This window comes from Lathamus discolor, chromosome 4, assembly GCF_037157495.1.
Source record: "Lathamus discolor isolate bLatDis1 chromosome 4, bLatDis1.hap1, whole genome shotgun sequence".
In the NCBI taxonomy this organism is placed as follows: domain Eukaryota; kingdom Metazoa; phylum Chordata; class Aves; order Psittaciformes; family Psittacidae; genus Lathamus; species Lathamus discolor.
This window is the reverse complement of record NC_088887.1, coordinates 96,071,320-96,088,891: the sequence shown is the minus strand read 5'-3', so window position 1 is coordinate 96,088,891 and position 17,572 is coordinate 96,071,320. Positions and strand designations below refer to the sequence as shown.

The following is a 17,572-nucleotide window of genomic DNA, read 5'->3' as shown; positions in this document are numbered from 1 at the left end:
TGGGAATCAACTTTTCCATCTAGGTGGTCATACCCTGCTATCAAAACACACTCAGGGTCTGTGGGAGTTGTATATGGCCCTAAATAATAATTCTCAAGAGTGTTCATGTTTGGAATATGCTCTTATTTCATTCGCTTGGTTTACCTGAGAGCACTTTTGGTATTATTGCTTTTGGTTTTGCCTCTGCAGTCACTTACTATTTCGTTAGTCTGTAGGAATTCTGTAGGTTTTCTGCAGGAAAAGCTTCTTGTAAACCTTAAACAAAAAGAAAATCAGGTGGATTTAGGGGATGAGAGGTAGCCAAAACAACTTTTAATCCATTCTTGGAAATTATGATTTGGTAATACTTTTTAAAGCTAACCGAGTTCCAGAATGCTTTAGAAGCAACTTGAACCTAGATGTAAACCTCACAAAAGGCTACAGCTTCCTTAATGAGCAAAAGCCCTAGATCAGGCTGCGATACTGTAGATTCAGATCTGATTGATGCCTTGGGCCTGTGTGGAGTGAAAACTCTGTTCAAAAATAAGTAGCTTTTCAGAGTAATTGCACAACTGTTGAATGATCCGTGTCATGCTAAAGCTTTGACTGCACTGTTTCTTTCTTTAATGATAATATTCCTGAGGGCAAAATTTGTGTTTTTCTTTGGCATGAGGGGAGAAAGAAGTGCAAACACTGAAAGACATATAGTATAAGGGAGAAAACTTGTTGCACATGTTGGCATTTGTGTTGTAAATCCTTTACTAGCAGCAGCAGCTTCATAAAATCTTCTTTTCCAGACCTGTCTTTTAGTGTTGTTTGAATCATGGCTCACCAAAGACTTCCAAGAGATGCTGCAAATTTGCTGAAGCAAAGTATGGTTGGGCCTGTGTCCTAATGAATTTGATACAAATACAGGCAACAGTTCCTAAAAAAAAGCTTAGGCAAGTCATTTGTCTAAAACATGTTTTACAAGTTTCCTTGTTCACAAGTCTGATTACTGAAGAATAATGGCTTTGTGATACACATACAAACTTGTACTGTGTTGTTTAAAATGAGGATAAATATGAAATTAATTTGATATATGTACACATTAGATATATGTATACTAAGTGGCATAAAGTAGTTTGGGTATGCCTCTGCTGTGCCTTCGTTATAATGCAGAAGCAAAGGAAAACCAATTAAATTAAAAGGCAAGACATTTCCACGGAAAAGGAGATAGAAGGTGCAATTTCCCTCTGGACAATATTGCCCCAAGGTATTATCAAAAGGTATTGCATTGAACCTTTGCAAGAAATAGATATTTACATCAATAAGAATGCCATCATAGTTATATTTTTCATATTACACAGTTATAAAGCAATTACACAGTTTACACTGAAGGCTGAACTCACTGGTTGAGTGAAGCTTCTTCTGCAGCCATGTAGGTATCTCTTGTACCACTTCTCTGTAGCATCTGGTGTTGACATTGAAGAAAACCAGGATACTGATCTAGCCAAATAATTAGTTTAATCTAGGTCAGTTTTTTCAATTTATCCCATGTTTTTCACTGCAAATTTAATGTATTTTTTTCTCCTCCTCTTGCACAGTTCTTGTTTTCTTAATCTCTCTTTTATGTCCTGCCTACAATCCCTCACCCATTCACCAGAGAAGCCTCCTTTCCTCTGATATCTCTGTTACTTGTTCTTGCTTTGTTGGAGCTTTATTCATTTATTGCTGGTTTTTCTTAAATTTTTCTTTTGGGGTCACTAAATGATATATCCTTCCAAACATCTCTCAGGGTCTCATCAAACCTTTGCTCTTGGCACCCCTATGGTGAAACAGCTGCCTTGGGTTTAGGGGTAGCAGAGAAAATCAAAGGCAATTAAAACAGCTTATGGCTTCAGCTTTGGATGGGAGTCCCCCATCTCCAGGGGCTTAGCTGTCTTCCCTGTCCTACTGTTACAGCCTCCTGGGCACACGGTCAGCCCAGGTCTGCATCCTAGGTGGGTTTTGGTGCAGGAAGTGCTACTCCATTGTCCTGCTGCTTCTTCAGTAGTGGAAACACAACTGGCAAAATACCAATCTGTCCAAAGTCATGGTGGGGGAGGGGGAAAGGAGAGGAAGAGCCTAGGGAGAGCACTTTTCCATGGGAGCATGTAAGCATGGCAACCATACCTTTGATCTCTGTACCAGCTCTGCATGTGGACCTGAAGAGCCCTGCTGCTGCTGTATTAGATACACATGCCTGCCTTAATGCCACGCTGCCAGAGAGGCCAAGCCCTGAATGGCACTGGGCTTTGCTGAGCCCACCAGAGGCTGCGAAGGCAATGAAGTCGCTGCTTGCACACAATGCGTGGAGGTTGTTAGAGGAAGCGGGGAGAGCTGATGCATAAACCAGAACAGTGGGGGAGCATCTTGTCTTTGTGCACCCTATATGCAGATTACCTGGCTATGAAAAAGCTGAAAGGAAAGGAGATGCTGCTATCTGGAAATGTGCCATGTGTGTATTTGATGCATATATTTGAATTATTGAACAGATGGAAACCAAATAGCCTGGTAGTGGAGAAAATCTATAAGCTATATGCTCAAAGGAAATGTGGCAGAATAAAAAGGGAGGGTGGGGGAAGTAAATCTCACAGATCTTCCATGGAAGGACAGTTGCATTTTATTACAATGAAAATTAAAACAAAACTGTGAGTTTGTAAAGACTCAAAAGATTTGTAAAGTCCAAATCATGGTTGTGCAAACTAATATAAACACATACATGTATTTCTTATTATTAAATGATGGTTCAGAGGGTCTGTGGCTGTACAACTCTGTATTTTATTGCCCACAGCAAGACAAGGAGCAAGTGATTATTAGAAAAAATAAAATTACAATTTGCTCGCCTGAATAAGAGTTGTGGCCAGAGCAGGAGTCCTGCAAGAGACTGAAATTAATACGATTACTGGGAAAATGAACCAATGAACCTAGCCAGCACTCTTACCTCCAACTGGCTTTTAAGTTTTCAGTAGTTTACAAACAATTCTTGTAGTTTACAAGGAATCTGTATCGGTGACATGGACAGTGGGATTGAGTGCACCCTCAGCAAGTTTGCCGATGACACCAAGCTGTGTGGTCCGGTTGATACGCTGGAGGGAAGGAATGCCATCCAGAGGGACCTTGACAGGCTTGTGAGGTGGGCTGATGCCAACCTCATGAAGTTTAACCATGACAAGTGCAAGGTCCTACACCTGGGTCAGAGCAGTCCCAGGCACAGCTACAGGTTGGACAGAGAAGAGATTCAGAGCAGCCCTGCAGAGAAAGACTTGAGGGTGTTGGTTGATGAGAAAATGAACATGAGCTGGCTTCAGTGTGCGCTCGTAGACCAGAAAGCCAACCGTATCCTGGGCTGCATCAAAAGGAGTGTGACCAGCAGGTTGAAGGAGGTGATCCTGCCCCTCTACTCTGCTCTTGTGAGACCTCCCCTGGAGTATTGTGTGCAGTTCTGGTGTCCTCAACATAAAAAGGACATGGAACAAGTTGGAACAAGTTGGAACAAGTTGGAACAGGTTGGAACAAGTCCACAGGAGGCTACGAGGATGATCAGGGGACTGGAGCACCTCCTGTATGAAGATAGGCTGAGAAAGTTGGGGCTGTTCAGCCTGGGGAAGAGAAGGCTGCATGGAGACCTCATAGCAGCCTTCAAGTATCTGAAGGGGGCCTACAGGGATACTAGCGAGGGACTCTTCATTAGGGACTGTAGTGACAGGACAAGGGGTAATGGGTTTCAAACTTAAACAGGGGGAGTTTAGATTGGATATGAGGAGGAAGTTCTTTGCTGTGAGGGTGGTGAGGCACTGGAATGGGTTGCCCAGGGAAGTTGTGAATGCTCCATTCCTGGCAGTGTTCAAGGCCAGGTTAGACAGAGCCTTGGGTGAGATGGTTTAGTGTGAGGTGTCCCTGCCCATGGCAGGGGGGTTGGAACTAGATAATCTTAAGGTCCTTTCCAACCGTATCTACTCTATGATTCTGTAATTCCTGGAAATGTTGGCAAGTTCTTCCTTCACTGGAGGAACAGCCCAGAAGCATCCTTAAATACCTGTCTGCTGTTTAATCATAGCTATTTCCCAGAAAAATCATAAAATCATAGAATGGTTCAAGAGTAAGGCTCTTTACTAGCCTCACATCAGTGCCCATCATCTTCTGTTCCAAGGTGGCAGTTAGATGATGATCTTTGCTGACCTCAACTCCTGGGGCATTACATTAAATAAAAAAGAAAAAAGAAAAGAAAAAAATAGATCTTTATTATCATTAGGCAAGAACACCTTAGGACACCAAAGATATTTTGGGTCATTTGACTGTGTTACCTACAAAAGAGCAAAGATGTCTAGATAATCTGTGAGAGATATTTATCTAATCTTACAGTGAGGAAGATTTCAGTGTCACCACATGTCTCTTCTAAAGCTACACAGGTCTTAGGGGGTATTTCTAAAATTCATGTTATGCTTTATTTGCTCCATAGGAAACCATTTGGTGTCTTATTTGTAGTGAAGATAGAGAATAGTTGAACATAAGTTCCTTTCTGGTAATCTGTCAGATATTAGAAAGACCAATGACTTTACACTGTAGTTGATTTCATTTGTTTATCTATTTTTCAGAATAAACATTTGCAGATCCTATAGCTCACATTCCAAAACTGTTTTTTCTGTCATCTTCCCATGTACCTGCATCCCTCATGTATTGTTGATTCGAGTGCCAACATTAAGAAGCTGAATATGGTCAATAAGACTTTCAGATGGATACAAAATATATAAAATAACCCCAGAATTTAGAAGCTCAATAATGAATTATGAAGATATATCCTTAATTAAAATTACTCTGATCCATATTTTACCTCAGCTTTGTCTAAGTGGAATCACTGCTTGTGTCTTCTTCTTCTTCAATCCTTTAAACTCTTCTCAGTATGATAGTAGGTAATGAATAACGTTGGAGAGACAGTAAGCGTGCAACTTATTGTCCAGCATATGGATAATGACACATCTTGCACCTTTTTATTGCCCACATCCTGGCTGCACAGAGATATCTGAACTATAGATGAGGTGAAATGGTGACTGTAGCACATTTCAGAAACAATAATTGTCCATTCAGGTCCCTTTAAAAGAAGGACATTAAAGAATTGCTAAGTTTTCTACCACTAAGGTCCTCAGAAGAGTCAGTCACACATCATGAATAATAATAATAGAACAGGGAGGACAGCTGCTTGACTGAACATCATCAGTATTGACACCTTCCAGGAGGAGTAATCAGTAATCCCCTTGACCAAAACAGGTGTGACAACAAGATAAAAGTCATAAGCTATAGCTGCAGCAAGAGTCTGCTTTCAACAGACAGAAAGATATGAATTGATTTCACTTCTGAAAGGCAGTTAAAACACCTTCTCCAGTGAGAGAAAGAGAAATCCACTGTCATTGCTACTGTCCAAGTCTCCAGAAACAGCAGTGAAACTTGCAGAACTTGTTACTTAAAAAGCCCAAGGAGTGTTCAAATGGCAAAGTGCCAGCAGCCAAAATGAACAGTTACAAAAAAAAAAGCCCCTTCTTTTTTCTACCACAACGCAGCACAGTGTTAGCAAGTTTCCATCCTTTCTCCCATGCTTTTTAGCTAAAGTATGCAGAAAGGGTACCGGTTCAAATGGTAATCATAATGGACTGGTTTTTGATTTGTGTACATGAGAGAGAATCATAGAAATGTAGAATCGTTTAGGTTGGAAAGGACCTTTAAGATCATCAAGTCAAACTGTTAGCACTGTCAAGTCCACCACTAAACCATGTCCCTAAGCATCACATCTATATGTCTTTTAAGTATGTCCAGCAATGGTGACTCCACCACTTTTCAGGGAAGCCTGTTCCAATGTTTGACAGCCCTTTCAGTGAAGAAATCTTTCCTAATATCCAGTCTAAACCTCCTCTGACTCTGCTTGAGGCCGTCAGTTCTTGTGCTATCACTTGTTACTTGGGAAAAGAGATCAAGCCCCATGTCACCTCCTTACAGATAGTTGTAGGGAGCCATAAGATCTCCCCTGGGCCTCCTTTTCTCCAGGCTAAACACCGTCAGTTCCCTCAGCCATTCCTCATAACACTTGTGCTCCAGACACTTTACTAGCTTTGTTGCTCATCTCTAGACTCATTGTAGCACATCAGTATCTTTCTTGTGGTGAGGGGTCCAAAACTGAGCATAGCGTTTGAGATGCAGCCTCATCAGCACAGTACAAGGGGATGATCACTGTGCTGGCTCTGCTCACCACATTCTTTCTGAATGCTGGTGAGTTTGATCCTGCAATGAATATATTCACAATGCTATCACCTTCAGAAGCTGCCGGTAGAAACACTTTGACAGCAGTTTCATTTGGGAGCAACCTTTATTCATCATCAGAACTCAAACCTGAGCAAATTTCAATCAATTTCATAAGTAATAGTAAGGCAAAGCCTTCATTTTGATAATATTTCAGCCTTCTTTCTATTCTGAAGTGTAGCATACTTTGACATTGAGAGTCCTAAGATATACTGCTCCAGAAAGATTTGGTTTTCTAGGGTCAATTATAGTTTCAGAAAAAAGATAATATAGAGAAATTTATTATTAGATGCCACAAGTGAAAAAAAGAAAGCAACACCAAAAGCAAAACTGAAATGAAACCACATAAACATTAATATGGGTTGGTTGACTCTATAGAAAAAATGATCCAAGATTCGCTGTAATCAACCCTTCAGGAAATAGTGTGTTCCTACTTAATGTCGTCGATCCCACACCTGGGGGTGGGGGGGGGGGCGGGGAGGAAGACCAATAAATATTTTGTTTAAGAGCCTTTATAAGAATCAGAGGAAATCTTGTCTGAGCAGTTTGCTCAAATAGCAAAAATGAAAGTAGAAAGATGAAAGAACATCTTGGGTTGAGCCACTTTTTAACTTTGAGCTCTCAGAATACTATTAAAAATTAACCAGAGAAAAGGTAATACATGCTATTGCCCCAAATATACTGGAACTCAAAAACTTATTCTCCAGCTAACTGGCCACAGTTTTTTTTCCCTAGAATCTTAGAAGATTAGCAAATAGCTTGAGGGCCTTGCAGTTGCATCAGCTGTACTGACACTCTTCCCATCAGAGCTGTGGCTGACCTGTTTCTAAGGGCCTCCACTGATGGAGATTCTCTGAGCAATTCATTCCAAGGCCAAATTTTCCTTATTGCCTTTTTTTCTTTTCTTAACCTGCAAGTTATTTCTGTCCTGTTCTGTTACTTCTGTGCTACCCACAATGAACAAGAATAAGTTATTCCCTTTTTCTTTGCAACCATCTCTAATATTCTCAGGGTCTTTTGTCATGTTTCCTCAAATCGTGTCTTCTTTAAATTAAACAACAATTTATTCCATCATTTTTTGTTGTGTTTTGTAGAGTACTCATTTTCAGTAAGTCACATCCTCCTCAAAATGTGGCATCCAACACCACATTTAAGGTTATGGTTGAATTCTTCCCACTGTGAAGCAATAAACGAGAATTCCGTCATGTGTCTCGTAGGTAGCATTGTCCTTTAGATTTCCAGTTTGACATTCATACATATGGGACAGTGAGTCTGTTGAAGTTTGTGATCCACTGGATAACCTCAGATCTTTCTTAGCAAGACTAAACCTACTTGGCTATTTTCTACTGAGTGTTTGCTGACTTGACTGTTTCTGACCTGACCTCTCAAAGATAATTGCCATGAGCACTAAGCTTCTGTCAGTCAGTTATCTACATATTTTAGGGTGAAATACATAATTTCAATTTGAAAAATTTTAACTTGTCTCAGTTTTCTCTAATCTACTTTTTCTTATTATGACCAGAATTTCTAGTCATTTGTATTCAGTGTTAGCTATTCTGGCTTTCTGATCACAGCTGATCCTTCAAACAGCTTCCCTCCCACTGAGTAGCAAGACAACTCTTCTTACTATTGCTAAGAGTGGTATTCTTAATATTACACTTAGTTGTTTTCTTTGGAATGTGTTCTACTATTACATCCCCTTACCAAAAATACATTGCAGTGTTACACAGACTAGAGGAAGGGCTTTGAAAGACCACTTACAATTTTCATAATATGGGACTCCACAGAGGCACTAGATTTTCAAGAGCAATTGAAGACAGTTACAGCAGTACTTGACAGGTAACACACAGATGTCCCTATGCTTATAATCTCAGTGGAAACCTGACTCAATCTAATTAATAACAAGGAAGCAGCACCAAAGAGAATAAAGAAAAACGTAGAAAAGGATCTTCAAAGTAAAGGTCATATGTTAAATTCAGGTGAAAGCTCAGTCTGAAATACTCATTTGTTAATAAAATTGACTGACATCGTGTGTTTTGCTTAGAGAAGACTTAATTTTTTCATTATGCTGTTCTTCTAATCTTTGAAAGCCACCAATTCGCTAATGCAGTTAATCACAATGCTCTGTTTTTCTTTTACTCAATGAAAACATACCAAGTGTTCTTATATTTAATTCTTCTGTCTTCACACAGCCTTTTTACTATTTTAAGGTGACAAATAAACAAGAGAAGAGAAAAGAGGTGATTAGAGAGTAATAGCTTAAAGACATAGCATCTTCTGCAATGAGCTCTAACACCGTTGTCAAATATTCCTTTGTTTTGTTGGAGGTTTTTTGTGTGTGTGAGCTATTCAGTAACATCTCTGAGATCCTGGCCAAAGTTCTACAGACCAGCTGCTGACAGGTTCTCATGGCAGTCACACATGAGTGAGATCTATCAAATGCACTATCTGGTCCCAGTGAACTGTAGATCTACAGAGAGAGATGGTTGTCCTCTTGCTCTGGGGCATGGAGCATTTTGACCCTCTGATCTTTCTATAATCCCTCCAGGAGTATTCCCTTCTAATGCTAGAGACCTTTGCCTCCAGACTGCATAATGGTCAGTCCTGCAAGCCTTCCTTCATTAATGCATCTTTGATTTTTCCATCTCTGTATTTTCAAGTGAGTGGAGATTTCTGTTGGGAAGATTGTCAAGAGCCATACAGCCAGCAGGCAGCTTGCAGTGCCGTAAGACAGGCTTTCAGAAAAAAAGTCAGTGTTTGATAGCCTAATACAACATGCTGTTTTAAGGTTTTAAGTTATAATAAAAAACCCACAAGTCTGCGTGGGTGTCCTTTATGACAGCATTTTGTTTGCTTCTTTGAAGACATTTCACTGCACGTGCTGAGCATTTACTGAACTGCTGACAGTCTCACCGCTGAATGCATAGTATGCTTAAGACTGTGGAGCCTAAATCAAATCTGGACTGTGCTCTGCAATCCCAGCCTTCCCCCAGCATATGGTCAGGCTACAGACTTTTTGCCTGGCACTCCCAATCAGGAGGTGTAACTCAGCAGCCTTTGGTCACGGGTGAGTTCCTCACTCTCTTAGTTCTCCTTCCACATTCCCTCCTGCAAAATTTCCCCAGAAGTTTGGAGTGCTCAGTCTATACTTATTCACTAGGATTCATGTGCTCAGTGAGTCCACAGACCTACAGATAAGGGTTTACATACACACAGCTCGGGTAGGAGTTGCCTCTGCAGATTTTCCAAGCCAACCAGAAGCTGTGTAGCACAGTTAGCGTGATGCTGAGTACAAAGTAATAAATTACCATGACTGACAGTGTTTATTAGCTGTGACTCAGTGCAGTTAGCTTGGCCTCAGCACTGCTAGTAACTTTGTGTCTTCCAGTTGTCTCCTCCCCTGAGCAGAACAATCCTGAATGTGGTCAGCGTGGGCCAGCCAGGCTGGTATCAACACCCAGACTGTGCAGGCACGTGTTGTGGTAGGCTTTGCCCAGCACTTAAAGCACAATAGATCCCTGGAAAAAATTGCTCTGTGAGTAGTGGAGAAGCCTCTCTTCATGTATTAGTCCCCTGTCCTCTAAAACTCCCATCTCAGTTTTCCGGCTCCTCCTCATGTCCCTGCAGGCAATGGCAGCCCGTGCTGTGGCGGCACATCCATGCCAGCCAAAAGATCTGCCCATACCTTCCCAATGGCCTTTCCCAGGCAGAGTTTAAGCTGGCTGCTCTGCCTGCCTTCCTCTCTGTAGGCAGCAATTTGTGTGCTGCTTCACTGTCTGGCTGCTGGTTTTCATTAAACTTCTAGTAATGGAATTACCTCTTGTGATTTCTCTCCAACTTTTACTCTGGCTTGAAAGCGGGTTCAAATTTGCTACTGCCCCAGCTCTGCTAGTGAAGGTGTAATAGATGAACAGGCAGAGGTTCAGTTAAAAATAACCAGAGATAATGAAAATTGTACCTGCTCTTTGCTCTTGGGCTGCATTTTTATATTATTTTGAGACTATATTATACAGATCTGATCTTGGAGCACACTGCCTTCAAGCTCTCATTTCCACACTCGTCATGAGAGGTTACCCTCCCTTCGGCTAGGCTGAGTGGCTCAGCAACTTCTTTCTAAATTGGATCTGAGAAATGATTCATGTTAAAAGAGCCTTTTTAAAATTATTATTATTTTTTAATTTATTTTTTTTTTTTAATGTATGGTTTTCGGCAAGGCCAGGCAAATGCTTGAATTGCGACAACTGAAGGAATGTGGTGGAAGGGGGAATGGGTCAGGAACAAGGCCCTGGTGTACTCACCAACATCTAGGGCTTTATACCCCTCACTGCAATGCTGTTATCAAAGAGGTAAATCTCTGCTCCCTAGTCCCCTTATGTCTACATGTTTTATCTCCACAGTTTGGTAGCTTATTGGACCTTGTCCCAGGAGAAAAACTGGCCTATCAGCCCCAAATTAAACAATAAAAAAGTGAATGTGTAAACCATTGGAAACATTTTAACTAAAAAATTGGGAATTTCTCATATTCTTTATGTCACTATTTCTGGCAGTGCAGCTTTCATGGTTGCATGATTGGTGTTCATATTCCTTGGGCATTATGGGAGATGGCCAAAAACCTGTCCTTTCAAGAGGTGAGAGAAAGAACAAAACAATTTGATCTCAATAAAGTTTAACTGTGCCATGGTCTGTAGCTGAGCCAGCTACTTTAGGTATCAAAAATATAAGAAAATAATTAGGGAATTTGAGTTTGGCTGTAGGAAATCACTAATATAATGAGGAACATAAGTCCCATTGCCCTCATGTTTATTTTGTTTTCCTTGGTGGAAAGAGTTAACTGATGTGACTAGAGCATTTTGTACCTGGGATTATTACCAGCTTCTTAATCAAGGAAGTCTGAGTACTTTGGCTACATTGCCATGCTCTAAGTCATCCCTGCTCCCCACTCCAACTGAGCCAGATTATAGATTGGACAGGGTTTGAAATGACTCTCATTTTCAAAGCATGGTTTTGTGAAGGAGCGAAGAGCAGTTGCTGCTTTAAGAGAATCTGTCACCTTGTCCTCTAGAAGAAAGGCAACAACAATCTTTTCCAATAATGGACCTGTTATCTCCCTCCTGGAATTTATCAGGCAAGAAACATATTGATCCAATTTGCAGGTTGCAGCCTATAGTTCTCTAAACATGTCCAAACCCCTAGCACATGATGATGGCCAGAACTTACTTTGCATTTAGTTTGCAGACATGTATCTCCCCCTTCTTTCTCCCTTGTGGGCTGCTGTTCTCTTTGCAATCCAAGCAACCTAAAGTGGAAGAAAAATTCCTCTCTTTCAACTAATTAATTTTAACTTTGTTCTTTATGAAATTTTCTTACAATATTTTTCTTCTGTGGTCTCTCACCAGCTGTGAATTTGGAGCAAAAAATAGTGCATGCAAGTCTTTATATCCAGGAAAAACATGCTTGACTGGAGTTAAAAAAAAAATCTAGAAACTTTATTCATTATTTATAAATTGTTGTAATTTTTTAATATTCCTTTTGGAGCCAGTATTTTTGTTCGCATGGAGGTGGCACTTCCCTTTTAATCTCTGGATCTGCTTTTTAAGATTGCTTTTCGAGATAACTGACACCTTATCCTTCTCCGAAGATCACGTTGTAATGATTCACTTGCTTTACCTGTCATTATGAAACAAAAATGAATGTTAAATCATTTGTTTTCTGATCGATTCAGAGTGAGAAAGATAAATCTTCCTTGTTTGTTAGAAATCATTTATAGAGGCTACTATGGCAACAAAATTAATGACAAATAAGGAGGGGAGGTTGTTAATTAAATGTTTAGGCTGACTAGAATAAGAAAATCCTGAGTCTTTGCTGAACCCATTTACTACCATCCTAATAGCACTTGGTTATTTGTTTGAAGAGTTTGTGCATCTTTTTACTGTACTGGAACAATAAAAAAAAAAGATATTTTATGATAGTAGAATTAAAAGGGTGCACGGGCTCCATTAGCGTTACCCGTGTGATCGCACTGGGCATGATCACTAAGGTTTGGGTTGTGCTGTCAATGATACCCTCTGCTGCTGATAATTTGATGAATAAAGCGGTTAATGCCTTTAGGCCATTAAGGACATAAACAAATAGGAGTAGACCCTGACTCCAGTGGCTTATACTCTACAAAGCTGATACATGCCAAGCAAAAAGTAACACTTTGGGATGAAGGCAAAAGGGTGTTTCCAATTGCTTTTTAAAATAACCATGGGTTGCTAGCAGAGGTATTATGTTGATATGTGCTAGTGGGCATGCGATGAGGGGAAGAATACATATTCTCCCTGGGAAGAGAGGAAGAACCCTTGGGAGGCCTATAGGCAGTTAAGTATATAAACTATAGCAGTTTCCTTACTACTAAAGTTGGCATACTATGCTCTGTAAAGCAGGATTGATACGTTTTCTGCAACACAAGTACCAGCCAACAAATTGATTCGAGGTGTAACTTATGGAGAGACTGATCCACTTTACTTTTTGGACTAAATTACAGTTTGAGAAAATACATCTAGAGAGAGAGTTCAGAGCATGAAACATTTGGGCATTGTTCAATTTTATGTATGCATTTAAGTCAAAGATGCAGACATATGGTGGAAACCTATATGACCAACATGTGATAAGGTCAATTACTGCATGGCCAAAACTCTTGCCTTTACAGAGAAAATGTTGACAGGTGAGTAAGATCTCTGACAGCCTAGAGTGGGGAGAGGAGCTATCACATAGCAACAGGATGCTCCTCCTCCTTTCCTCTTCAGGCATTGTTTGCTTTCTTGAGACGTCAGCTTTACAGCCATATGACAGCTGACCTTCTAAAGTGTGAGCTGTATGGAATTAAAAGCGTATGAGAACCAAAGACTACCCACTTTGACTTCCACACTGAAATTTCTTCAACAATTGACTTTCCTTTACAAAGTCAGCTGTTGCTGCATCTGATTAAATTAGGAACAAGTTTCCAAGGGTGTGACAGGGATCAAAAGTAGTGACTAAACAACTGAGAAACATCTGCTTTTTTGTGATAACTCTTCAGTAAAGAGTTAAATCCAGACTATTCAAATGAAAGAATTAACTAGAGTACTGGCTACAACGGTATGTTTTTCCTCTGGTGGGAATTCATGCAGTTATTGCTCTAGTGGCTCTTTCCCCAATTCATTTCATCATTTCTCTATTGAGTTGTAAGTTACCACTATAAAACAAAAGTGTCCTGTGCACTGGTATTTCCAAGAAAGGTACTGGTGGCTGCTCACAAGCTGTGCACTAGTGCGCTCCACAGCAACCTGTAGGTTTGCAACACCATATGAAATGGCTTGACATGCCTTATCTACTTCTCACAGCTATATATGTATATCAGGAGGGTTACCTACTGGGCAGGACAAGTTCATGTTCATGGTCCCTCAATCCTTACTTGGACAGAACTCCAATTAACTCTACTAAGAGCTACCTTCTTGGTCATGTGGACAAGAAAGCTATACGGCTACTTGTAATGATAGCTGTGTTGGTATGCAGTGTCTGTTGAGAGAAGTTTCCTTGCTTGAAAGCAGCTATTAGAATATTTCTTCCCTTCCCTTACTCCAGTGTTTACAAATCCTCACTTTTTCTTAGCTAGCTGAGGTGAAGAGTAGGAAAAAGCCTCAGTGTAAATAACAGCAAGAGGATTCTTTTCACTACAATAGTAAAAATACCACAGGCCATCCTGTTTTTCAGGTGCTCTTCTGTTTCTGCCTCCTATGATATCTACACCAAACATGGTGTCATCAGTCAGCTACGGCGCAGTGGGTTCATGCATATTTACCAATTTGCAAATTACGCGTGTGGAGCTCTTAGCATAGCTGTTTCTTTGTCTTTCTGCTTTTCTTCCTTCACTGATGATTTAAAATGCTTACATGCCTAGCATCAGAGGGCTGTATTCTATGCTTGCTGCTTGCCTTTGTACACCAATTAGGTCTTTGTAATTTAAATGATGTTTTATTTGCTGATTTGGAAGCATCCTTGTTTTTAGAATGAGATTTTCTTCATCCTGCAACTGTTCTTTGATATAATGATTTATTAAGGTACTAGGAGAAATATTGATCCTGCTAATAGCTTCTGCCTTACCACAGAATGCCTTACATTTTACTTACTGAAAGGGCCATATTCCTTTTCTCATCATCTGATTGACCATAAATGCTTTGGCCTTTCCCCAGCAATTATCACACTTACCAAAGCAGTGGGTAAAATTCAAGTATTTATAGACTAATTAGAGAAGTCAAAATGTCCAAATGTGTACTTTACGTAGTACAGAAAGTTATTGGACAGGGGCTTTGAAAATAGGGAGTGGTTTCATACTGTTCAAAAACAAATTAACAAATTCAGAGGAGTTATGTATATATTATCGATTAGGAATGTCTTTCTGGGAATTACTATGTGGAGTTATGTGCTGGGCCTGTGATTTATTAATGGCATTTATGCTTACATTTCATTGGTATATTCCACTCTGCTCTCCCTTGTCTATCCTAACCTCCACTTCCCTGAGAAAGCTGTCTAATATTAGTACCTGAAAGCTAGTGGTGAAGGCATTAATTTTGTAATACATTTGGAGTTGATTCCTTTTGCAGTTTTTGTTACCAGCCTTGGAAAATGAATTATTCCTAAGGTAGCCACAAATGAGGAAAGGGAATAAGGGACAGTTGCAGCATGGAAAATGCAGGACACAGTCTTGTTCACCAAAATGAAGCCTTGACTTTGGAGATGGACATGACCTGATCACCCGAAGACCACATCACCACTGTCTCCAATAAGCTGTTTAAGACTGTGGACACAGCATCGCGGAAAACAGTTTCCTCTACTTTATCCTGTCTTCATTGCCCTTCCTGTAATTCAGGCACAAATACTTGGATTGAGGAATGGCAAACCTGAGTCATTTACTTGATGCTAATTTAAAGGAAATTCTTCCTCATAAGATTTGGGGACTCATTGTTTCAAAGTATTGTTTGATCAATATCTTGACTGCCTGGATTCAGATAAGGTTGGGACATCCATAGAGTTGTGTGCCAGAGTTATAACAGTTAGTGAAACACGCGTTAGTAGAGGTGTGTTAATTTTTATGCTTCACAGTTGCAGCTAATTTCTGGCTATTTAGGGTCAGAAAGACTTTGTCTGTGTAGGGGAGATTATAAAAAGTTGTTTGGGGTGTTTTTTTGTTTTGGTTTTTTTTTTTTTTTTTTGTAGTCCTTTGAAAGGTTTCCTCCAGCAAAGACTGTTGAAGACAGAACATGGGGCAGATTTTGCTGCTGTTCATAAATGTCTCTTGTTTTTGTGGAATCACAAAGCCCCTGAACTCTGGCCTGAAAGCATAGAGTATCAAAGTATTGATGTTGCCTTGCACTGAGATCTGTATCTCTAAATATGCAAGTCTGATCAAAATTTGGTTTTAGTTAATGTTTAGTAGTTGTTTTTTTATTTTGCTCAGTGTAAGCACTGTTACTAAGGAAGCTGTCACATAGGTGAGATGACTTTTGTCACCTGCGTGCGAGCTAGTCACCCTCCATAGTCAATGAAGACAAGCAGGCATTTCTAGGACAGGAATCATCTCACCTTTAAATAGACATACAAAATAAATCAGATTTATTGCACCCTAAAAGTGTTTTCCTATGTAAACAGTGAAAGGAGATGGGAATGACTACCTCAGAGGGAGGTATCCACAGTTCAGTGAGATGAACCTATGGTGACGTGATACATAGGATGAATTACCCTCTCTAAGTCACCAAAGGAGAAAAGATATTGCTGAGAAATCCTAGATAGCATGCTCAGATTCAATCCCAGTGATTTAAATTGTCTAAGTTAGCTGAGATCTACCCTATGTGTCCAAGGTGCTGAGTTACTCCTGATCTGGAACTGGTTTGAGTGTAGGAAATGGGGCTCTTATGGATGTAAATCTGTACAGCCCTATTAATGCCAGTGAACTCTCCTACATCAGTGCAAGATCTGGTCCTCGGAAAGGTAATCCTGTATCTGAATTAAAGTAGCAGTAAACATTTGAACAGTTAAACAGTATGAGGCACCGGTTTGCTTTGTTCCATCTACAGTAGCTTGCTGTCACTGTGATGGGAGGACCAAGGGGAAGGAGGAACCCCCTTTGCAGTACCTGCACATGGATACTTTGTACCTAGGGCATGGCTGCTCCTCTTAGGTTTAAATCATGGTGGCCCATATGCAGGGAACAGGAAGGACTCTGTTCAGCCTCAGAAGAGAAGGCTCCACAGAGACATTAGAGCAGCCTTCCAATACCTAAAGGTGGCCTACAAGAAGTGTGGAGAGGGTCTTCTTACAAGAGCATGTAGTTCCAGGACAAGGCAGAATGGCTTTAAGCTGAAAGAGGATAGATTTGTATTAGACATTAGGAAGAAGTTTTTCGCCGTGAGGGTGGCGAGGCACTGGAACAGATTGTCCAGAGAAGCTCTGGATGTCCCATTACTGGATGTGTTCAAGGCCAGGCTGGATGGAGCTTTAAGCAACCTGGTCTAGTGGAAGGTGTCGCTGCCCATGGCAGGAGGCTTGAAACTAGATAATCTCTCTAAGGTCCCTTCCAACCCAAACCATTCTATGATTCTGTGATTCTATGACCCTATTCCATGGCCAGCATTGTCAATAGATACCCTTAAGTAATTTCTCTGCAGCATCATATCTTTGTCTCCAAATGTTAATTAATAATTGATCTTGTTATGTATGTAGAGGACTCTCTATAATTCAGTTCGCCATATTTATGTGTCATAAATGACTCTGCCTTGTCAGATTTTATGGTGAAATAGTAGATCTAAAATTAGCATAATGTAACAACCAAATCGCATATATAGCCTTGATCTACAAACACTTTTGCCCGTGAATAATTTTAGTTATTACAACTGAACTCACTGGGACTCACATATGCTTTTGTGGGATGAGAGCCACAATGTTTATTGGATTATTTTTTTCATACACTACATGTGTTCAAATGAAACCGATTTATCTGTCACATATCTAGGCATTTCTCAGCATATATCATGTAATTAATTTTTTTAAAGTTTGTATCTAGTAAATCAGAGTCCTGGCTAATATTTCCAGTAGATGTTTAGATAAAAACTAATCCAAGTTCATGTTATGAGATGGAATCTTAGTTTATATATGTCTATGTGTGGATGTGTATTATCTTATTTAGCACATACTGTTATATATGTAAGCAATTACAGATATCTACACGTAGATGGGCATATACACATAGATATGCACGCATATA

The 17,572-nt window shown here is 40.1% G+C and overlaps 1 protein-coding gene across 5 annotated transcripts in view; it reads left to right on the top strand.

The window, feature by feature from the left end:
• ENOX1 (ecto-NOX disulfide-thiol exchanger 1) overlaps positions 1–17,572 on the top strand; it is a 376,196-nt gene that overhangs the window by 114,599 nt on the left and 244,025 nt on the right. The gene's annotated exons all lie outside the window — the stretch shown is intronic.